Raw genomic sequence first — 22,892 nt, 5'->3', positions numbered from 1 at the left:
TATAATATCTTCGTATTATATTATTATCGAATAATATTTATGAAATAGTTTTAATATCAATAATAAATTACCAAATATGACTATAGTAAATACGTTCTTCAAAGAAAAAAAGCCATATAATAAATGTATATTACACTTTTAGAATTTTATGCTTTGGTTTGTAAGGATATGAAAAACAATTCTTATAATATATTGGTCTTATTTGTTAAGTTAAGAAATATCAAACAAAATATTTATATTATTTTTTATTTTATATTATCAACTTAATATTAAAATATACTATTATAATTATTTATTTTAATCAGATTTAAATAAACAAAAATAATTCTAGTTATAATTAATATCAGTTACCAAGTAATCTAGAAATATCAAAAATAATAATTTATGGTAATTAATAAGAAAATGTATACATAGAGTATATATTTATTCTTCAATTTCTTTTTTAATCATCAATTTCTTTTTATAATAATGCATAGAGCATTCACTAGATATATTTACTTGCATAGAAATACCTTAAAAGCAATTAAAAATAAGCCAAGAAACAAAAATCCTACTGAAGTTGATTGAAGTAGAAAGCTTGCCCTTGCTCCCTTGTGCCCACACGACCATACACTCTCACTTCCATAAAAACTAAGCAAAACTCCTAAGCAAAACTCCTGTTGAAGGTCTGTGCAGTGATGGATGATGAACGGAAGCTCTTGTTGAAGGTCTGTGTCCGGGTATCTAGGATCTGTTTTCCGTAGAAATCATTTCTAAGAGGCTTTAGCTTGAGAGAAGATGAACTCTTTTTGACACCAAAACTCACCGGTGAGACAGAGAAGTCATCTGCGTGGTGGTGATTCACACAAGCTCCTCCGAAGAACAAACTCGTTTTGCTGATTACCTCCGCCATAATCATCAAATATTTATTTATAACCTTTTAAAAATAATTTAATATAAAAGACTTTTAGAAATCGATACAATGATTTATATTCTTATAGGAATTATTATAGTTTTATATACGGACATATGATACTATAATCTTTTGTAAAGGCCACATATGATTTATATAAGTTTTCGAAATTCCATATATATTAAAGGATAAACATTTTTAATAAGTAATCTTTAAAATGTAGTATATTCACAAGAATTCCATTACGCTGATGTGTCAGCACAATATTCATTCTCACATCACTAAATTAAAAAGTCTTGACATACTAGATTAATTACAAAAATGTCACTGGTCATCTTAGTTATACATTATACATGTATTAAAATACATTATACATGTTAGTAAGGGTGTCAAAATGGGTAAAAGTTAATGGGTCAACCCAAACCAATCCAAACCATGGATCTTAATGGATAAAATAATTGAGTATAAATGGATTAATGGATTAAATGGGTAAATGGACTTACTGGATTGGGTTAAAATGGTTTGGATAGTAATGAATAATGAGTTATCCATAACCAAACCAATAAAAAATTATAACAAACAAAAACTCAAATCAATAAACAAAAAAATAACCAAACCAAATTTCTAAACCAATTTTACTACACCAAATTTTATTTATTTGTTCATATATATAACTAAATTTTAATAAACTAAATCTAACCCACTTATTACACATAAATTTGTTAACACCCAATTTTTTTTATATATAAAACTATTATATGTTGACTTTTAATAAGCCAAATTTAATCATAATTTTTACCAAAATCATAAAATCAAGTTTTCCACCAAAACTCTAAATTGGATTTTTATTCATCAAAAAGTTAAAAATCACATTTTCTCATAGAAACGACAAAATCATGTTTTCCAGCCAAAACCGCAAAGTCTTGTTTTCTCACCAAAGGCGGAAAATCGTATTTTCCGCCGCAAAGTCATGTTTTCCCGCCAAAATTGTAAAATCGAGTTTTTCCGCCAAAACCGTAAAATTGAGTTTTCCGCAAAAAAATCACAAAGTCGTGTTCCCCCCCCCCCCAAAGCCGTAAAATAATTTTTTCCCGCCAAACCACAAAGTCGTATTTCCTGCCAAAACCGTAAAATCAAATTTTCCCGCCAAAACGGCAAAATCGTGTTTTCCTACCAAAATCGTGTAATTGAGTTTCCCACCAAAACCATAAAATCGAGTTTTCCGCCAAAACCGTGAAATTGAATTTCCCGCCAAAACCATTAAATCAAGTTTCCCGCCAAAATTGAGTTTTCCTGCCAAAACTGTAAAATTGAGTTTTTCCGCAAAAACTACAAAATCGATTTTTCCGCCAATGCGGAAAATTAAGTTTTCCCACCAAAACCGTAAAATTGAGTTTCCCGCCAAAACTGCAAAATTAATTTTCCCGTCAAAACCGTAAAATTGAGTTTTCCCGCCAAAACCGTAAAATTGAGTTTTCCCAGCAAAAATTGTGTTTTCTGTCACAACAGCAAAAATTTGTTTTCCCCCAAAATCATAAACTCGTGTTTTCTCGTTGAAACCGTAAAATTGAATTTACTGCCAAAAACTGTAAAATTGAGTTTTTCCGCCAAAACCGTAAAATTGAGTTTTCCCGCCAAAACCGCAAAATTTTGTTTTTCCACCTAAACCGCAATATTGTATTTTCTGGCCAAAACCGACTGTGTTTTGTCGCCAAAATCGACTGTGTTTTCTCGCTAAAACCGTAAAACTGTATTTCCTCTAAAACAAAAAATCTTGTTTTTCCACTGAAATGTTAAATATATTTTTCTCACTAACATCACAGAATTATCTTCCCTGCTAAAATAATAAAATTGTTTCTAACACCAAAATCATATAATTGTATTTATCAAAAGTCTAAGTATTCTTTTTGTTTTCAGCTCCAAAATAATATTTTTATTTAGTAACTATTTAAGCTATAAAATTATTGTTCATGGGTTAACCATTAAAACCATTAACTCATTAATTTAAATGAGTTATGGATTGACCCAATCCATTTGACAAATGGATTGGTTAAAACCATAATCCATATAAGCTTAAAATCATTTGGATATGGTTTGCTTTGGGTTGGTTTACCCATTTTGACACCCTTACGTGTTAGTATAACAATATGAAAGCGTTTCTGACTAGAAGAATTACATAAATGTCATCACGTCCTAGCATCTACTGTCCGTATAATTAATGCATACTGTTATAACCATGTGTATATATAATTGCTTCGTTCATTTTAGTTCCAAGCAACCATATATTATATGTGTAGTATTAGATTAGCGATGTTCCTTACTATAATTCAAAGAAAACTTTATTCAACAAAACTATTTAAACTTAACTAAACCAGTGACAACTGACAACCATACCATTTATATTTCAAAAGGTTATTTACACAAAAATATAAACTAACCAATAGATCAATGGTTTATTATTGTCTATACTTTGGTTTTTATTCTCTTTAATTCATGTTTTTTTCTTATTTTCAATTTTTTAAAATATACCAGTATCAAATATATATTTTTTGGTAATCAACCAACTTCAAATATATTTAATTATATTAACCAATAGTTACATATTTAATATTAAAAAAACTATAGTAATAACTGAAAAATATTATTCCTTTTAAAAATAGTAAGCCACTAGGATAAGACCTGGGCGCAAGACACGGGATAAATTTATATAAAAATTATTTAAAAAATATTATACGGAAAATAAATTTATATTCTTGATTGAATTAATATTTTGGTCTTTAAACAATATTTTAACTTTTTAATTACATAATTTGTTTACTGATGAGCTGCTCCCACTTTTTTTAAAAAACATTTAGGTCAAAAAATCACTTACCGCATAAGAACCTAACGTTTAGGTCGATAAATCTCGGGTCTATTTGATTACAATAAAACTTTCATGATTTAGTAATTTAAAAATTAATTATGGTTATGAGAAGTTTACGTTCACGTGCCAGTCCTATCTATCTCAATATTTTTCTCTTTTTTTATTTTGGTTATTGTTCGATATAAATATTGATTTTAAAGTTTATTCTCATTTCGTTTGTTTGTTTTGACCTGAGATTTAGAAAATGCTTATGATTTAAAATAATTAAAGAGATACATACTTAGGTTTAGATATGCACCTGTTGCAGAATAAATATTTTATATTTATTATTTATTTTATGTTTATCTTCATATTATGAAATAATAAAATAATAAGTATATATATTAAATAACTAAAAAATCAGTTACTATTATGTAATAAATTGGCGTGTGCATATAAATCAAACTATCACTCTTGTTTATTCGCAATCATTTTAGGGTAAATAAATCAAAATAATCAATCTTATCTATTGTATATAATATATAATTAAATTTAAATGATATTAACATATATATAGAGTACACTTTTAATATGGATATTTATTAAATGAAGTTTCTACTCATATGATTTTATGATTATTTTCATATTTGTGTTACAAAAGTTTACACCAATGATTTTTTTCTAATGTGGGATAATTTCAATAATTTATAATCATTTAAAAAAATGAAGATTGAACATTAAAATATTAACTTTTCAATATATGTTTAATGCAAATATCAAAATATAAGTATACATTTTCATACGATGTATAGTTTAATTTAAACGATATGAAATATATATATATTAACATAAAAACCTATTAAAATAAAAATATTTCTTCATATGGTCTTATAATCATTGTATCTTAATATAAAAAAAAGATTTAAATCTTGATCATAAAAGTTTATGTGAGACTTTTAACGGTTTTAGTAATTTATACTCGTTTTTAAAAATTCAAAATACAACATATACAAAACAATCTAGATTTTTATTATATGATTAATGTAATTATGTAATTTATTTTAATAATAAAGAAATAAAAAAAAAATGATAAAAAAAAATATACAAATTGTTATCAAATCTTTATTGTTTAAAATCATTAATTGCTATATATATTTTAATCACATTAGGTAATTCCGTAGGTTTTATTTAAGGAAAGCCTGCGAAACAATAAATATTTGATATATGCGACCAACTATAGTTTGCGAAATATTATTTTTCTAGAGAGTATAATTTTTAGACTATAGTTTATATAAGGTGCTCTAGAATTCTTTGAAATATGATTTAGAAGGCATACACAAGTGCTACGGCCACATAGGTTTGGGTTTTTTTTTTAATTTTTACAAAATTCAGGTTATAATTTTTTTAAAAGATTCTCAATTAATATAGAGAGATAATGGTTGCTTATTGCTATAGTTAAAGTTAACTTATTTCAATATTTTTCATAAATCAGTATAATTATTTGTTAAATTTAGTTAAGTTGTGGTAACTATCTTATTCGTATTACCATATATTGTGTACTCTAGGAATTGAAACAGATATGGAAATCAAAATAAATGGTAAATAAATAACTGATTTATAAATATACTATTCAACTAACAATAAATTCACTTAAACAATACTTTCTTCAAAGTACATATCAAGTTAAGGAAAATATCATCGTTTATAGCATACATCTTACAATACTAAAAAAAGAATAAATAGAGCAGGGAGAGTGTCCACACGTATGCAAATTAAATCAACCAATGAAGAACCACAATACTGCTACGTAATATTAACTTTCTCTTTTTGACATATTAGATTTGGGTCAATCATGTGGGCTTCGACAAAATCAATAAAGGCCAACACTAACAAACCCAACTATGAAAACTTAATATTCATCGTACACTCACACGATTGTCGTCTCCGTCTCCATCTCTTCCACTTCGTCTTCACCGTTCAGATCAATGCAACTCTCCGTTTCTAATCAGTATTTATCACCACCCCACTATCCAATCATTCGAAGCTGGTCATTACTCCTTATCTTCCTCGGAGATGGTTTCGTTCCAACTCCTTTTCTGACTCCTCCTATATATATTGTTTCGTTAAATCTTACATCAAACCAAAATCTCCACCCTCAGCAGAAAAAAAGAAAATAAGCTATAGCCATAAAATCTGCTGAAGCCATCGAAATGACTAGAGTTGATCTAAACGTCTTATCATCTTTTGCAGCCGATATGGAGTCTGATCCGAGTGTCACCATAAACGGCTTGAAACCCTTATCCTTTCGTCATCGGGATGGATCTACCCAGTACAAACTACGCTGTCATCGCCAAAACGGTAAGATTTTTCTCAGTTTTAGATAATTGAATCTTTTTGTGTGTGTTGACTAAATGTACTTCGAATTGAGGTTACTTCATCACTTATATTGTATGCTAAAGCGCAGAATCAAAACAGCTGCTGGACAAGTTGTGCGCTTCTGGAGGAGGTTTGCGGATGGATTAATGCTAAAGCCATTGTTCCAGTATAGGCTAATATGACTTCTAATATTATTGACATAACAGAGGTGTGCCGTGTGTGGCTTGTGCCTGATTCTGACACTACATTTTTTTGCCAATTAAATAGTTTAATCAGTTCTGATCGTCTAATATTCTCCTTCAGGGACGCGACATCTTTCTCACCGGCGGCTCGGATCATGGTACATTCTTACATTTTGTTTCTGTAAAGATCTGCATTCGTGTAAGTAATGTACAATACAATAGGCCTTATATACAAGAGCCTTAGACATTAACTAATAACAATAGCTTCCTAAAATAGGGGATCGTCATTTTGACTACAGAATATATGGAGACACAATCATATCTCTAACAGTTTCTTCTTCCTCTGCTCTCTTAAAACACTGTAAGTTATGATCGTAGAGCTGTGAAATTTAAGACAGCCGATTCTATGTTTCCAGTGCAGATCGAAGCTCTAAAGTAAGCTGTAATAAATAATTTTGAATTTTTTACGCTTTGTGATTTGTATTAAATGCCTCTTTGATGACTTCTAACAAGCTGTTGTGGAATTGTACTGACGCAGGACGAACATGAGAATGCTAGAAATAGATCTGTTGTTGTTCAGAGCACAGTAGATTTAGGTTCATGTTGAGGTCACCAACAAATTGAACAAGTACAATTCCAAAATTTAACATCTTGGGGGTAGTGGCGGATGGGAGTTATAGGTTGCTGAAACGAGAGCTGCTGAAGAAGGATTTAACAAATGAGGTACAAGCTTCATTTCATAAAATTAAACACAATCTTTGCATTGGCTGATGGAACAAGCTTTATTTTTCTTTGTGGTTACATGAATCTACTTGCTACGGGTTCAGGTTTAGTTTTGAACATGTTTCTGAGATCGACGTTGACAAAGACCCGCTTTTTTTTTTGGACAACAGACAAAGATCCGCTAAAGAAGGTAAATGGATTGGGCCCTGTTCGTTTGTGCATCTGGAAGATGCATCCAGATGGTCCATCTAGATGTCTTATCCAGATGCTCCATCTGGGTGTTGTTCGTTTCTTCATTTCGTCCATGCATCCAGATGAATTATTTGAATGCAACTATGTTCGTTTGCTTTTCATTTTTTAACTTCCATCTACATCCAGGTGGACATGTTAATAAAATGATTAAAATATAAACTTTTACGTTTCGGCGGAAAAATAGCATTTTTACGGTTTTGGCGGAAAATATTTTTGCGGTTTTTGAGAAAAATGTGTTTTTGGCGAAAAAGTGCATTTTTGTTGTTTTGGCAAAAAAAATAGAATTTCGGGTTTGAAAATAATATTTTGATTTTAAAAGGTCATTTTTGTCATTTTTCTTTTTGGACTGAACTAGACGCATCTACATCCAGATGCACCATCAAGACTCACCTTCATTTGGGTGAGAATTTGAGATGAGTTTTTAAAAATTCAGCTGGGTGATCCATCTGGATGTAGCATTATAATGCACAAAACGAACATCAATTTGCATCTTCACCCAGATGGATCATCTGGGTGAGCAAACGAACAAGGCCTTGATTTCCTATCTAGGCAATGCAAATGTGATTTCTTGAGAAGCTTCTTGGGCTTTTAATCAGTCATCTTTGAGAACGGAAAGGAGAAAGAGGTATTGTATCTTACAATCTGCTTGGTGGTAGATAGATTCAGAATGTGGATAATATAAGGGCTGCACAAGTATTTTGCCTGCAGCCTTTGAAACTGAAGGTATGGTGGAGTGCAACTATGATGCTACTTCCAAAATAACTTGGTGGATGGATTTTACGTGGTCATCTTGGCGTAGCTCTCAGGGGAAAACATGATTGGCTTTAGAAGCAGAAGCAATGGTGCTACTCTTAATCATTCCAAAGGCCATGTAATATCTCACCTCCTCCACCAAGCGCATGCTTATGAGATCATGAATGTGAGCAACAATATCAAATGGTGGGGCTCAAAAATGTTGCCGGTAAAAAGATTTTGTGTTGTTCTTCGTTCTCTCAATCACATAGCACATCATAATCCTCTTTGTATGTATAAATAGTTTAGTATAAATATCAGATACTTTAAAACACACGAGTCGTATTTTCGGTCGTTTTTAGTATTTTGTAATCATTTGTGTTATATTAATATAAAAAATTATAAATAAAGCACCAGCCTTATCTCAATACTATATATATATATTATATTTCAACAAAATATTATATAACATATTTAATAATTTCTCTTATTATACCATACAAAGTGTTGATTAACCTGTATTTTTTTTTCCTTTGATGCGGGCCAATAGCAGATAAAATGCTACATTAATATAATCTATGGAGTGATAGTTTTGTTTGGGCTTATATTACATATATATTTGCAATGATAGATTCATATAAATATAATCCATAAAGGCTAAACCAAATATAAAATTACTCAAAAAGGTAAAATAAAATATACCAATATAATAAAACTCTGATTAGAAAGAAGAAAATATGGTTAAACTAAAAAGCAAATAAGATACACGAATTTATACAAAATTCTTCTAAAATGTCAATATAAGTAAATAGAAAAGCTTTAGTCAAATAATAAACAATACATTTTTTTTAATAACCATGGGAATTCTAAATTTTTTTTAGACTCAAATACTAATACCACGAAACCTAGCATCTGGCTACGTGTGGACAATTAAATTCATTTAAAACGCGGTTAAGTGGCCAATGCTATTCGAATCCAAAATACAAATTCTAGCTGAAACCTTTTTATCACTCAATCAAGCTGCAAAGTTTTGGTTTTTTTATTATTTTGTTTGACAATACATCTATTGCACTAAAAGTAAATGATAAAAAATTAAAGATATTGCATGTAAATACATAATAAAATGACAGATAAAATGAAATTAATATAAAAATAAATAACTAAAAATCTTTTAAAGAAAGACTCTTGAATCAGCCAAATATTCAACGAAAAGAAATCAAGCTTTAATCAACCATATCATTCTTTCAAAGAATTATATAAGTTTTTTAAAAGTTTACAAAAAGATAGCCTCAGCAGTACTTTCCTCCAGATTATTATGTCTACCGTAAAGCAAATTAACAACATAAATCCACAAGCCATGATATTAATTAACCTAATGTGCACAATACCACAATCAAATGGTATATCGATGTAGCACTTTAGGATCGAATCCACAGAGACCAACGATTACACTTTATCTTTATGGGATCGATACTTAGCTAAAACAATGATGGAGTTTTGAGATTAAGGTTTCGTAACAAGCAAGTAATAAGATTAATTAAAGCTTTCAGATGATTAAAATGCTAGCCTAGGGTGGTTTTTGGTCGGTGTTAAACAAGTGTGAGCCAAACAATTATTCAAGTTCGATAAAGACCAGTCTAGAACTCGAATCACTTAAGAATCAGTCAGTCCACTGTGTGCTTTCACCTTTTTCAAATCGATCTCAAAACAAAACTTAAACTGAAATGCTTGAAAACAAAAGAAAAAAAAAGATCTTAAAAAACAAACAAAGAACAAAAACTTAATTACAAAAAACAATTCAAAAAATTAACACTTAAATACACAAATAACACCGTTATAAAACACAAAAAAAATGCACAAAGAACAAAGAAAATAACATAAAAATACAAAAGCAAAACACAAACAACACTTAACCAAATCACCTTAAAAAAAACCCATAAAAAAAAAAACAACCCAGCCAACAAAAATAATAACACAAAACACAATACTAAACATCAATAAAATAAATAACTCACTTAACACCACACACACAAACCTCAACATAACCCAAATCCAACACACTTAAACACTCAAAAACAACCAACAACACCCAAAACCCTCAAAACACCAAAAAAAACAAAGTTACAAAAACCCTTTAAAAACCCCCCCCGCCCCTCCTCGCCCCCTCCCCCATCCCTCCCCCTAAGCTCCCCCCCCCCTCCACCCCCCCCCCTCCAACCTATCTAAATCCCACCCTCCCATAAACCAACCATCCCACCCCCCCCACCATCCAACCCTTACTACACACTGCAACCACCCCCTCCAGACCAAATGTTCAAAAAGACAAACCTCCCCTTCCTACCACAAACCCTTACATACCCATTGCAAACCCCTACCCCCCACCACACCCCCCCAAAAAACTCCACCATTCAACCTTACTATCACAACAATACAAATTACCCCCACAACCCATAACAACAATTCCATCCCTTAACACAAGTAAATCAACCAAAACTCCAACAACCAACTAACCCCCAAAACAAACAAAAAACAAAAATCTCACAAACCACCTCACTCCCCACATCAACACCCTAAAATTGAACACCCAAGACCTCAACCTATCACATACCAACAAAACATAATCATTGTTTAAAACCCTATACCATGCAAACCCTTAGCATGAGACTGAACTCTTTGAAAAATATCCCGCCCCCTATCCATTCCCCTCGGTCCCCCTCTCACAACCTCCCAGAGCCCCTCCCCTCTATCCCCCTCCCCCCCCCTTACCTTCCCCCTGGCCCCTCCCCTTGTTTCCTCGTTCACTCCCAACGTATCACCCCTCCCCACCCTCCCCCCTTCCCCCCTCCTTCCTTCCCTCCCCCCTCTCGCCTTTTCCTTCCCCCTTTTTTATTAAAAGCTCCCTTTCATAGCCCCCTAATGCATCACCCTCCTCCCCCCTTCCTTTGTTTCGCCCTCCCCCCTCTTCTCACCCCCCCTCCTTTTCGTCCTCCCCCCATCCCCCTTCCCCTCCCTTTCGTTCATTACCCCCCGACCTCCCAATATCAAACCCGACGAGATCCCCTAAACGCCACCCACACTCTCCTATTTGGCCCCAAAACATCTTTTCATACCGCCCCCAAAAACCAACCCCCACACCCCCTACCTACTACACTCACCAAATACCCATTAAAATTAAACCCCACATCCACCCAACTGTTGTGTTTTTTCTGTTGTGTTTGTGTGGGTGTGCTCTGGGTTGTCGGTGTTCTCGGTTGTTGGGGGGTTGTTGGGTGGGGGGTTGAGAGCCGACCACAAGGGTTCAGTGAGGAGGTTCTGGTTGGTAATGGGGAGTTCTGGTCCAGTGGTACGTCTCCCTGTTCTCTGTAGGTTAGATCCCCCACAGACTAACAAGGCAACGACGTGTCGGCATCGGAACTAAAAAATAAAAGAGGGAGTTTCGAAACAAGGAAAAAAACTTTAGGAAAGGTGTAAACGGAGTGCGTTGTGGTGGGGTTAAAGGTCGAACATTGCTCTGGAACTGGGTAAAAGTGGGTTAAAAAAAAATTAATCACGTAAAAAAAAAAAGTAAAAAAAAGGAAAAAAAAAAAAAAAAAGAATAAAAAAACACAAAGGTCAATAAGTAGAAACTCTTAACGGTAGGGTTGGTATGTGTGCTTCGCAAAAAAACGGGGGGGTGTTGTGTTGGGTTGGTCCAGGGGGAAATAGGAGGGGGTAAAAATAGGATGTTTTGGTACACAAAAGTGGTCTGAGTTCGCCCTTCCCCCTTCCCCCCCTTCCGCCGGTGGGCCGTGGGTTGGTTCGGAACCGTTTGGGGGTACCGGTTTGCTAGCGTTTGCCGTGGGATTCCCCCCCATGGCTTCCCTGGTGGTGGGTCCCCCGGCCCTTTCCGGTGTGGTCCCGGACTCAACCCCACCCCCGAAGTTGTAAGACCAAAAAACCACAAGACCCCCCCATCCCTTCACAACATACCCCCGCCCCCCACCCTACCAACACAACAAGCCCCCTTAACCTCCCACTGGGACCACCCACAAAAACCCTACCCCCTAACCCTTCCATCCAAACATCCCACAAAATTCAACCCCCACACCCCAAACCACCCCAGCCCCAGCTCATTTTCTAAACCCCCCACATCCCAATGCTTAAGGGGGTGGTGTGGTTGCATTTGGGGTGGGACTTGTGTATAAGTTCCTAAAATTGGTTTGGGCTTCTTGAAATTACAGCAGATCCCTGAAACTAAAAGGGTCCTAAGGGGAAGAAAAAAAAGGCACCCACCCCTGTAATGGGTTCTCGTGCACATTTGAAAAACGGGAGGGGGTGGGTGGGGGTTAAGTTGCTGGTCGAGATGTTGACTTGGCGGGTGGGTCTTGTTGTAAGATGAGAAAAACGGTTTGCAAAAAAAAAATTGGTGTGGGTTGTAAATAAAAAACAAAATCAAAAAAAAAAGATTTGCGTACTCTTCGGGCAATCGGAGTCAAGGCACTGAATCTGGCGGAAAAAGGGCGCGTTTGGTTGTCCTGGAGTTGGTGCAAAAAAAAAAAAATAAAATAAAAAATAAATGAGAAAAAAATTCAACAATACAAAAAAAAACAAGAAAAAAGCAAACGAAAAATTGGAAAAAAACCAAAATTCAAAAACTTAAGAAAAAACTGCAAACTTTTAAAATACAAGCATAAAAAGGATTGATCTTCTGAAATTGGTGCTAAAATAAAAAAAAGAAAATGAAATTGACGAAAGCAATATTGAAAAAGAAAGCAGTTAAAAAATAATCCTTAAAAAAATAAATAAAAAAATTTACAAACAAAAACAAAAAAACAAACTAAAAAACAACTTCAAAAAAACAAAATATCAAAAAAACAAAAAGGGATGTGTTGTGGGACTCAAAAAAAAAAATACATGTGCTGTGACTGGCAGTTTTGTGCGATTTTTACATGGTGTGTGAAACCAAAATACAAACAAAAATAAACAAAACCTAACGAAAAAAAACAAAACAAAAAAAAAGGACCTCAAACCATAGATGTTAATTAAAAAAAAATCCCCTTTCTAAAACAACGCAAAAGCCAAAAAAAAACACAACACAAACACCCCCCAAAACTTTAAAAAAAAACACATTGGGAAGAGAGGGGAAAACAAGAATAAAACTATAAAACAAACAAATCCGTGTATTTTGGGGGGCCAATAGAAGTCGGAGAAAAAAAGAAGAATATGGGCGTCGCGCGGGACGTATCGCGAAAACAACAGAATATACCCCAGAAAAGGGAATAAATATAACAACCCCCAAAAAGGTAAAATAAAATGACCAATACCCTAAAACTCTGAGCGGGCGAGAAAGCGGGACCAAAAAAAAGAGCATGCTGAAACGTCTAGAGAGATGAATCTCGGGGCGCGCAGTCAGCATACAATTCTCTCCGCCGAAAACACCTTAAAGGTTTTATAGAATCGATGCCAAAGGATCTAATCACCACATACTAGGCCACGAAACCCCTCGTGGCACTGATCTATCATAGTCGAGTGATTCGAGTTACCAACTGAATGGTCTTTATCGAACTTTAATAATTGTTTGGGCGAAAGGGGTAGGAAAAAAAAAACAAAAAAAAAAAAAGATAGGAGAGGGGAAAAATAGCAGGGAAACACATAAGGAAAGACGGAGGGAAGGGGGAAAAAAATTCAAAAAAAGAAAGAGGGATCTGGGGAAGAAAAGAGAAAGCAGAAATATCAAACCTTTGAAAGGTGGGTCTGGAAAGGAAAAATAAAAAGAGAAGGGGGAAAGGCATTGAGGGGTTGGGTACAGTCTTACAAAGAATGCTGGAAGTTTTGGTTTGATTGATTAGAGATATTCGGACGCCATACATCGCGCTCCGCGATGGTGCATTGGAAAGACTAAGTCAAAGGGCAGGAGCGGCAATTAAATTAAGTTCTGTCAAGTACGAAATCATGGGTAGGGACTTGTAGCACTGAGTAGGATCCGAGGGACCCGTCTACACGGGACCTTAGTGGGAGCGGGGAGCGACGGATGGAAGCTAGGTAAAACCGAAAGTTGACCGGCGCTAGTGGGGGCGTGTAACACGAAGGAGGGCTGGGGAGCGCGGGGCGAAGCATAATGGGGAATGGGGGGTTGAGATGGGAGGTTGAAATAAGTGTTGAGCCAAACAGCAGAAGTGACTAGGGGCGGTCAAATGAAAAGTCTAAGAGGGGGGAAAAACATAGAATCAGTTCCACTGGGTCGGGTGCTTCACCTTTTGTCAGTCGATCCTCATACCTAAACTGTCGTTTGGTGGACTAGATGCGATGACAAACATTAAGATCAAGTCAGATCTGTTCACAAAACACCCTAACATCTACTTTCGCTGGTTAGGGATATGATGCTCATTCAAGTTATGTCTAGCAACCTATAACACTTTTTGATTAATACATTAACCTAGAATCAAGCACTTAGTGGTTAACTTGATGCAAGCCTTAAGAACACAGTGAATGAAACAATCGTCGATTATAACTTATTTATGTCAATCTCACGGATCTAACACCCTAACACCCTAGACTAAGCAAGTTGACTACTCAGCCATGAACAGAGAAAACACAGAGACAGAGACTGAATAAAATATGTGTAGATAAAATAGAATAAGGGTTCAGGGGGTTCTTCTCTATGGTGAGAGAGATGGAGCCTTCTCCCTTTACAAAGTATCAAATCGCAAATCTCTCAAAGCTCAAGTCTGGTTCCTTGTCTCAAAAACAGCGTAGTAAAATATAGAAAAACAGAAAGAGAAGTTTTATGGAAGCCATTGGTGGCTGGGAGAAAAAGATGGGATAATTAGGGCAAATCCCGTAATGACTTGTAGTTTCCTTAAAAATCTCTGCTGCTGGAACAGGCACTCGGGTTGCTCCGCTCTATCCAGAACAGTCACTCGGGTTGCTCCGCTATCGGGAACAGTCACTCAGACTGTTCCGCGTGAAAAATCTCCAGATTGCATTGTGTTCTGTCCTTTTTGTTCCAGCTGGTCTATCTCCAATCCAATGGAACTCCAGACCTGTAATGACTCGAAAAAGACTAGGAAGACTCGATAATGACTTGAAAACCAATTAGAAAACATATATACAAGGTGCCAAAACACCATATATCAATTCCCCCAGACTTAGATCCTTGTTTGTCCTCAAACAATGTCAAGTATCAAGAACAGAGAGAAAGGTTTGAAAGTGTGAGAACTCTCCTATTCTCAGCAACCATACTTTAACAACGAATCTCTGAACCATACAAGCAATAAAACTAGGACAATACACCCTTATCGGAACCCCACTGACTGCTGTTCAAGTCGGCTCCATACTCTATATCTCAAACCTGCAAAAGTCTCACTTTCCACACAAAACTCCTTACATTCAATTAAGATCAGTGTGAGCTTCTTGTCACAGGCATTATTCAGGGTAGACGGTCTAGGTACGAGAAAGGCTTTTTAAGTGTTTAAGTGGAGTTACCAAGTGTTTAGGGGTTACCATTTCTTTATAGATGATACATGATATCTTGAAAAATTGCAAGAGAGGATGGATCCATTGATCTCCACAGACCCCACTCGTTTTTCTCTGCAGAGCAGTCGCCTCTGCTTCCTCTGTTCTTTGATAGATTGCTCCATTTTCCAGATCACCCTTGTTCACACTGTTCACTCCCACATCATCATTTGTTTCGCCGACCAACCAGGGGCACTGTTTTCCTTTTCGTTCTTCCCCTTCTCATCATCTTTTAGAACCCAAGTTTTTTTTTTTTTTTCCTGAGTTCATAAGATGATGATGATGACGAGAAGGGGGTAATTACATATGGTGTGCCTCTTGTGGTCCTGATTTCAGCTTTTCTTTCACCCTCTTTGTGTTTCTGTTCGGAGCACCCCTACAGGTTGCTCTCTTCCTCTCGGATCATGTATGCCCTTGCTCTTAAAGTGTATTCTTTGATAGAAACGAGTGATGGCTGTGTTGATCCTTTCCTCTCCGGTCCTTTTGCACATATCTGCAAATATGACACTTAAAAACAGAATGCATGGGGGCGGAACAATGGTTTAAAGGTCCAGGGTGGGAACTAGCTAAGAATGAGCTAGCCACTCAGGATCAACAAGATGGATAGAAATAATTAAGAAGTCCTGAGTGTATTCTCGTTTCCCTGATCTAATGCCCATAACAAGAAGAATTTCAGTCAAGATTAGGTTCAAGTTATTGGAGCTAAGTCTTTCCAGAGTAACCTTTACAAGCCGAAATCTTCTGGAGAGCAAGGTGAGATAAAGTCAGGGTGTTCCAGGTCCAAGTGTGCCGTCTTTCGTCACTGCTAAGGTCACTGAATAAGATAACTAAAGCACAAGGTGGTTAATGATTATCAAAATAAGGTCCTAATCCCCACAAGTTTTGACTCAATAAAAAGACTCAAACTGGCTCAAAACTGACTCGAACATAAAAACCAAAAGAAATAAACGCGTTAGTAAATGACAAAGACCCTCCCCCAGACTTACTTCACAACGTCTCGATGTGAAAATAAATCAGAGAGAAGGTTTAAACAGAAATACAAATTATTTTGTTCGAGATACTTACCTGGCGCGGAGCAGCCTGACAGAGCAAGACGTGGTTGCTCCGGTAAAGGATGCTCCGAAATGAGAGCAGCCACCTGCTTGCTCCCGTCAAGGATGCTCCGAAATGAGAGCAGCCACCTGCTTGCTCCCGTCAAGGATCTCGGATTTTCTGATTTATGACCTGAGACTCAACAAACTAAAACCAAAAATAAGTAAAAAGAAAATCTTAATGTTAATGACACTCACCAGTGGGTTGCCTCCCACCAAGCGCTTGGTTTAAGTCATTAGCTTGACTTGGTGATAGGGATCAGTCTGGTTGAGCAGGAGGGCCTGTTCAAAAACAAGCTCCACAATCAGACATGTTCAGCTTCAAAACCCTGCTCAACAACCCTTTCATAGCAGCTTCCCCTTTCTCCTTCAGCTCATGTGTGAGAATGGCTCTGACTTTAGAGAACGGTTTGGAGGTACCCTTGCAATTTACGTCATACTCAATGGAGTTCTCATCACATTTGAGAGGTATCAAAGTCATTGTAGGATCTCCCTTGACCCTTTTCTTTTGGACTTTCTGTTTCACCCTTGAATTCCCTCTGAATTTAGTAGGATCAGTGCTAGGATCTTCATCAGAGAACAATCTGCTCTCACCCTTATCACCATGCTACTTCTCTGGAACAACCATCAGCTTTTCTACATCAAACACTGAGATGCAAGAGGCGTGTGATGAGGAAGATCTGGTGGGTACAGCCTTGTAGAAAACTTTCTTGTTGATGTTGGAGAAGCAGACTCTCTTGTTGGGCATATCGATGGTTGCTCCAACAGTAGCCATGAATGTCCTTCCAAATATCAAAGGCATCTCGTGATCCTTGTTCATCTCAACAACTTGAAACTCAGCAGGAACAACGCATTCCCCTACTTGAACATGAAGGCTGCGGATGGTTCCATATGGGACTGCTCTGGAAGAGTTTGCAAAGGTCAGGGTCAGCTAAGAACGCTCAACATCAGCAATACCCAAATTGTCTACAATATCCTATGAGACGAGATTCACACAAGAACCAGAGTCAGAAAGAGCGTCCTTGAAGGTTGTTCCTGCGATGGAACATGGGAAAACAAACTTTCCAGGATCATCAACCTTAGGCACCTTCAGTGCTGGTGTAGACAGTGCTTTGGTAGAGGACCTTGATCTCCTCTTGAGTCTCTCTACAGTTTTTAAAGAACTTGAGCAATGGACGAATCTGCAGAGCATCTTCGAATGCAAGTTCTTTAGGAAGCCTTCTCACCATCTTGTTAAAACCTATCAGCTGCTCTTCACCAATGGGATCCATCAGATGTCTAGGTGGAATTGGATAGGGAACCTTGGGAACATAGACTCGAGATGGTGGAGTCTCAGCAGATTCGTTCGGAGCAGTTACTGCAGAGCTAGTAGGCTGCTCTGCTCTCTTTTCTGCGCTTGGAGCAGTCTCAGCAGACAGCTGCTCTGTTGCATTACAGTGCTCAGTCCTAGGATTTTTATAAGTTTTTCCAGGGAGCGTCCATTGTTGCCTCTTGACACTCTCAGCTGTTTGAGCAAGCTGAACATCGATCTTTCTTATGTGGCTCGCAAGAGTGTCATACTTGGCATTCAGCTCAGTGAATATGTTGCCCATCCTGGTGTCCATTTCTGTGGTTACCTGATTCAACACTTTGGCCTGAACCTGCTGACCCAGCAACAGCTAATACATCATCATACCCAGACCCTTCAACTCATCTGGTTGACTATTCTCGGTAGCTGGAACAGCTTGCCGATTGCTCTGCGGTTGTCGATGGTTCTGGCTCTGAATATGCCCGGCCGTAGCTTGCTCCATGCTGAAAACGTGCCCTTGGTTGTTTTTCAGTAGCTGATCAACCTTGGCAGTCAGCTCATCTATCTTCTGGGTGTCAGAACTGTTCCCTTTCTTGGAGCAATCACCCTCCTCATTCTTATTGGCTGAGGTAACAGCTATGTTTTCAATTAGCTCAAACGCTCTTTGAGTGGTCTGAGTCATGAAGTCTCCATTGCTGGCAGAGTTCATAGCACTCTGAAATTCTCAGTCAACTCCATCATAGAAAATTTCCAAAAGGTAGTCGTCATCAAATCCATGGTGAGGACATTCTCTGCGATAGTCATTGAACCGCTCCCATGCGTCGCAGAAAGGCTCATCAGTGAGCTGTCTGAAGCAGGTGATCTTGTTCCTCAATGCAGCTGTTCTCGCCTTAGAGTAGAAATGGTTGAGGAACGTTGATCGGATCTGTTCCCATGAAGTGAGAGAGCCGGTAGGGAGAGATTTCAACCACCGTGCAGCTTTTCCATCAAGAGAGAATGTGAATAACATGCACCTGATGTAGTCTGGTGGAACACCATTCACGCGAGTGAAACTGCAGACTTTTTCGAAGCTCTCAATATGCTCCATTGGAATTTCTGTAGAGAAACCAGAGAACACCTTTCTCTGTACTAGACCGATCAAAGCAGGCTTGATCTTGAAGTCCTGCCTGGTGCAGGGTGGAGGAACTATGGCAGAACGAGTTGTAGGGATGTTGCAAGGAAGGTTTCTCTGCCCGATGGGAACAGTTTGCGCCTGCTGTTCCTGCTGCTGCTGCTGAGCAGCTTGTTCCTGCGCTTGAATGGTCTGCTGCAACTGTTGCATCTGCTGCTGCATGAGTTGCATTGCTGCAGCTAGATCATCCTGATTGGCGTGATCACCCATAGTGGTGTCGGTTTGCCTTGGCTATTGACGATTTGTTCTTTCTAACCTTGCTAGCTCCTGGTTGGTAAGTGTAACCAATTCTCCTTGTGCGTTTCTCCGAGTATGTCTACTGGTCATACACCTGGAACATTAGTTACAACAAAAAGGATAGAACAAGTTAGAGGTCATAGACTAAATACATAACCGAAAAATAAAGGTAAAAAGATGGTCCCCGGCAACGGCGCCAAATTGATATTACGTGTATACGCACACCAATTAACCTAATGTGCACACTACCACAATCGAATGGTATGTCGATGTAGCACTTTAGGATCGAATCCACAGAGACCAACGATTACACTTTATCTTTATGGGATCAATACTTAGCTAAAACAATGATGGAGTTTTGAGATTAAGGTTTCGTAACAAGCAAGTAATAAGATTAATTAAAGCTTTCAGATGATTAAAATGCTAGCCTAGGGTGGTTTGGTCGGGTGTTAAACAAGTGTGAGCCAAACAATTATTCAAGTTCGATTAAAGACCAGTCTAGAACTCGAATCACTTAAGATAGATCAGTCCACTGTCGTGGTGCTTCACCTTTTGTAAATCGATCTCAGTACCTAAACTGTCGTTTGGACTGAGATGCGATGACAAACATTAAGATCAAGTCAGACCTGTTCACAAAACACCCTAACATCTACTTTCGCTGGTTAGGGATATGATGCTCATTCAAGTTATGTCTAGCAACCTATAACACTTTTGATGAATACATTAAACCTAGAATCAAGCACTAAGTGGTTAACTTGATGCAAGCCTTAAGAACAACAGTGAATGAAGACAATCGATTTATAACTTATTTATGTCAAGCTCACGGATCTAACACCTTAACACCCTAGACTAAGCAAGTTGACTACTCAGCCATGAACAGAGAAAACACAGAGACAGAGACTGAATAAAATATGTGTAGATAAAATAGAATAAGGGTTCAGGGGGTTCTTCTCTATGGTGAGAGAGATGGAGCCTTCTCCCTTTACAAAGTATCAAATCACAAATCTCTCAAAGCTCAAGTCTGGTTCCTTGTCTCAAAAACAGCGTAGTAAAATATAGAAAAACAGAAAGAGAAGTTTTATGGAAGCCACTGGTGGCTGGAAGAAAAAGATGGGATAATTAGGGCAAACCCCGTAATGACTTGTAGTCCTTAAAAATCTCTGCTGCTGGAACAGGCACTCGGGTTGCTCCGCTCTATCCAGAACAGTCACTCGGGTTGCTCCGCTATCGGGAACAGTCACTCAGACTGTTCCGCGTGAAAAATCTCCAGATTGCATTGTGTTCTGTCTTTTTTGTTCCAGCTGGTCTATCTCCAATCCAATGGAACTCCAGACCTGTAATGACTCGAAAAAGACTAGGAAGACTCGATAATGACTTGAAAACCAATTAGAAAACATATATACAAGATGCCAAAAACACATATATCAAGCCACATAGACCATTAATTTTCACATTCGTAATAAACCTATTACATTTGCTTATAATAGATTTCCACAACTTAAATACATCGAGTAACACTAATAAATATAATACAATAAAATAAAATATAAATACATATATCAACATGATCATATTCTCAGAAGAGACAGTTTTCCTTGAGGCTAATGATGAGTGTCTCCAAAACTTCATTTCAAAGGCATGAACACAACTCCCAGATTTTCCACTTTCTCCATACTCACTTTGTGAATGATTCCTTCCATTTTACCTTTTCTATTCCTACAACAAATTCAAATGGTATTAAGTTTTTTGTTATATTCCTGATTGAATTTATGGACTTCGCACGATGATATATTAGTAGGGATGATATGGAAAGAAAACTCACATATCAGCAATAAACAAATCTTGAAATAATCCATGCATTGCATAGTCTGCTTAGTGTTGTTTATTATCGTACTTTGGGCCATCGATGAGGTATCTGCCATTAGCGTCTCGAACGCTTTGACATGAGCGGAGGCAACATTTCTTAATTAACTCTATTCATTTACCTTTTCCTCCACCATCCCATATCTCATATGTATTTTCAGATATTAAAAAGACAAAAAAAAAAAAATTCAAACCTATCAAGTTTAATTTATAATTTTGTAAATTGACTGAATATATATGCCTTATATATATTAAATACAAATATATTTTCCAAACCCGGGCGTAACCCGGAAAAATCTCTAGTGGTCTTAATGTTTAATAATATAGAATTCTAAATAATTTATGTATTTATTTTTAGTCAATTATGGAAGCTATTTGATTTTGAACATTTTAATATCTCTCATGAATCTTGAACCTTATTTTCCATTATATAATATTATTTTCATATCCATAATATGCTGCCGAAAGTTTTTAAGATGGTCATTAACCTTTCAAAAGTCATTTTTCCTGCATATTCATCATAATCAGTTTCAATCTTATTGTTCTTATTTTTGTAGGTTGGTAACCGCCACTATAATTATTAATATATGGTAACAAATTTATGCTAAAAAAATTTAGTCAGTCAGTTCAACATATTCCTCTCATAAGATAATTCAAAAACTGTTGTGAAAGTAATGGAAAAGTTTATCTTTATTCATAACATAGAAGTTCCTTATATAGGAGATTACACCGTCATAGATAAATGGAAAGATTACAAATCGTAATCTCTTGGTTATGAGCCATCCACAATCTGGTTCATAACACTTCCCCTTGGATGCCATAACCATTTAAAGCTTGTAATGTGCTTTAATGTTGCCTCATTAAAACCTTACCAGGAAAACCCAATTGGTACAAAACCATGGTGAAGGAAAAAGAATACAACACACATTACTCTCCCTGATTTGGACATTACTGAAGGTCCCTTGGACCTCTCCAATTTTCTGTAATCCGTGGGTGATGAAGATCTTGGACAGAATATGCTTCGTCCTCGAACATGATAGTTGGTTCTTCTTTACCATCGGCCATGCCACAATCTGATCGAACATATTGAGTCATCGACCTCAAATACACACACACAAAATCTTGGATGATGTTGCTATGATATGTGTGTACCACCATGTGTAAAACATAACATGTCTGAAAACAAATCAACAAAACCAAATAACCTCTCTTTGGGCTGGTTAGTATAAAATAAACCAAAATCAAAGGCTTCTTCATCATCCTTCTTATGGACCAAACAAATCAGTGTCTAAAACAAGACTTCTGCATCGCCCATCTCAGGACTAAATGGACTTCTTTATCTTCCACGTTTGGACTGAATGGATCAGTGTCCAAAACAAGTGATCTCACGCCCATGTACTAGATAATGGGTGAGACTGATCCATATTAAATTTCTTGAGTACCTTTTTCTATATATATTATTTGATGCACAAGGATTTCATTGTTAATGTACTCAAGCTGTAATCCCAAACAAAACTTTGTTTTCCAAGATCTTTCATCTCAAACTCTTTCTCTTTCTTGAGATATTCAACTGTTTGGGAAATTGTATCCAGAGGTTCCTACGATATTCAGATTATATACTTTGATGATTATCAATATTGTTCTTGAGAACTTGCTGTACTTTCAGCTCAATACCCTCTAGTACTTTCATTATCCAGTGTATCATATAAATATGCAGTCACTACATCAACTTGCTGCAAGTCTAATTTT

General features: G+C 36.5%; 1 non-coding gene across 1 annotated transcript; it reads left to right on the top strand.

Moving 5' to 3' along the window:
* The first annotated feature begins 18,642 nt into the window (after nucleotides 1-18,642).
* On the top strand, nucleotides 18,643-18,749 carry LOC125589414. Its single transcript, XR_007325607.1, has one exon. It is a non-coding gene; the product is annotated as a small nucleolar RNA R71 (small nucleolar RNA).
* Nucleotides 18,750-22,892: the final 4,143 nt, after the last annotated feature.

The sequence above is a fragment of the Brassica napus genome, chromosome C6, assembly GCF_020379485.1.
Source record: "Brassica napus cultivar Da-Ae chromosome C6, Da-Ae, whole genome shotgun sequence".
Taxonomy (NCBI): domain Eukaryota; kingdom Viridiplantae; phylum Streptophyta; class Magnoliopsida; order Brassicales; family Brassicaceae; genus Brassica; species Brassica napus.
The sequence above is the reverse complement of the archived record's forward strand: the minus strand, read 5'-3'. Positions and strand labels throughout refer to the sequence as shown.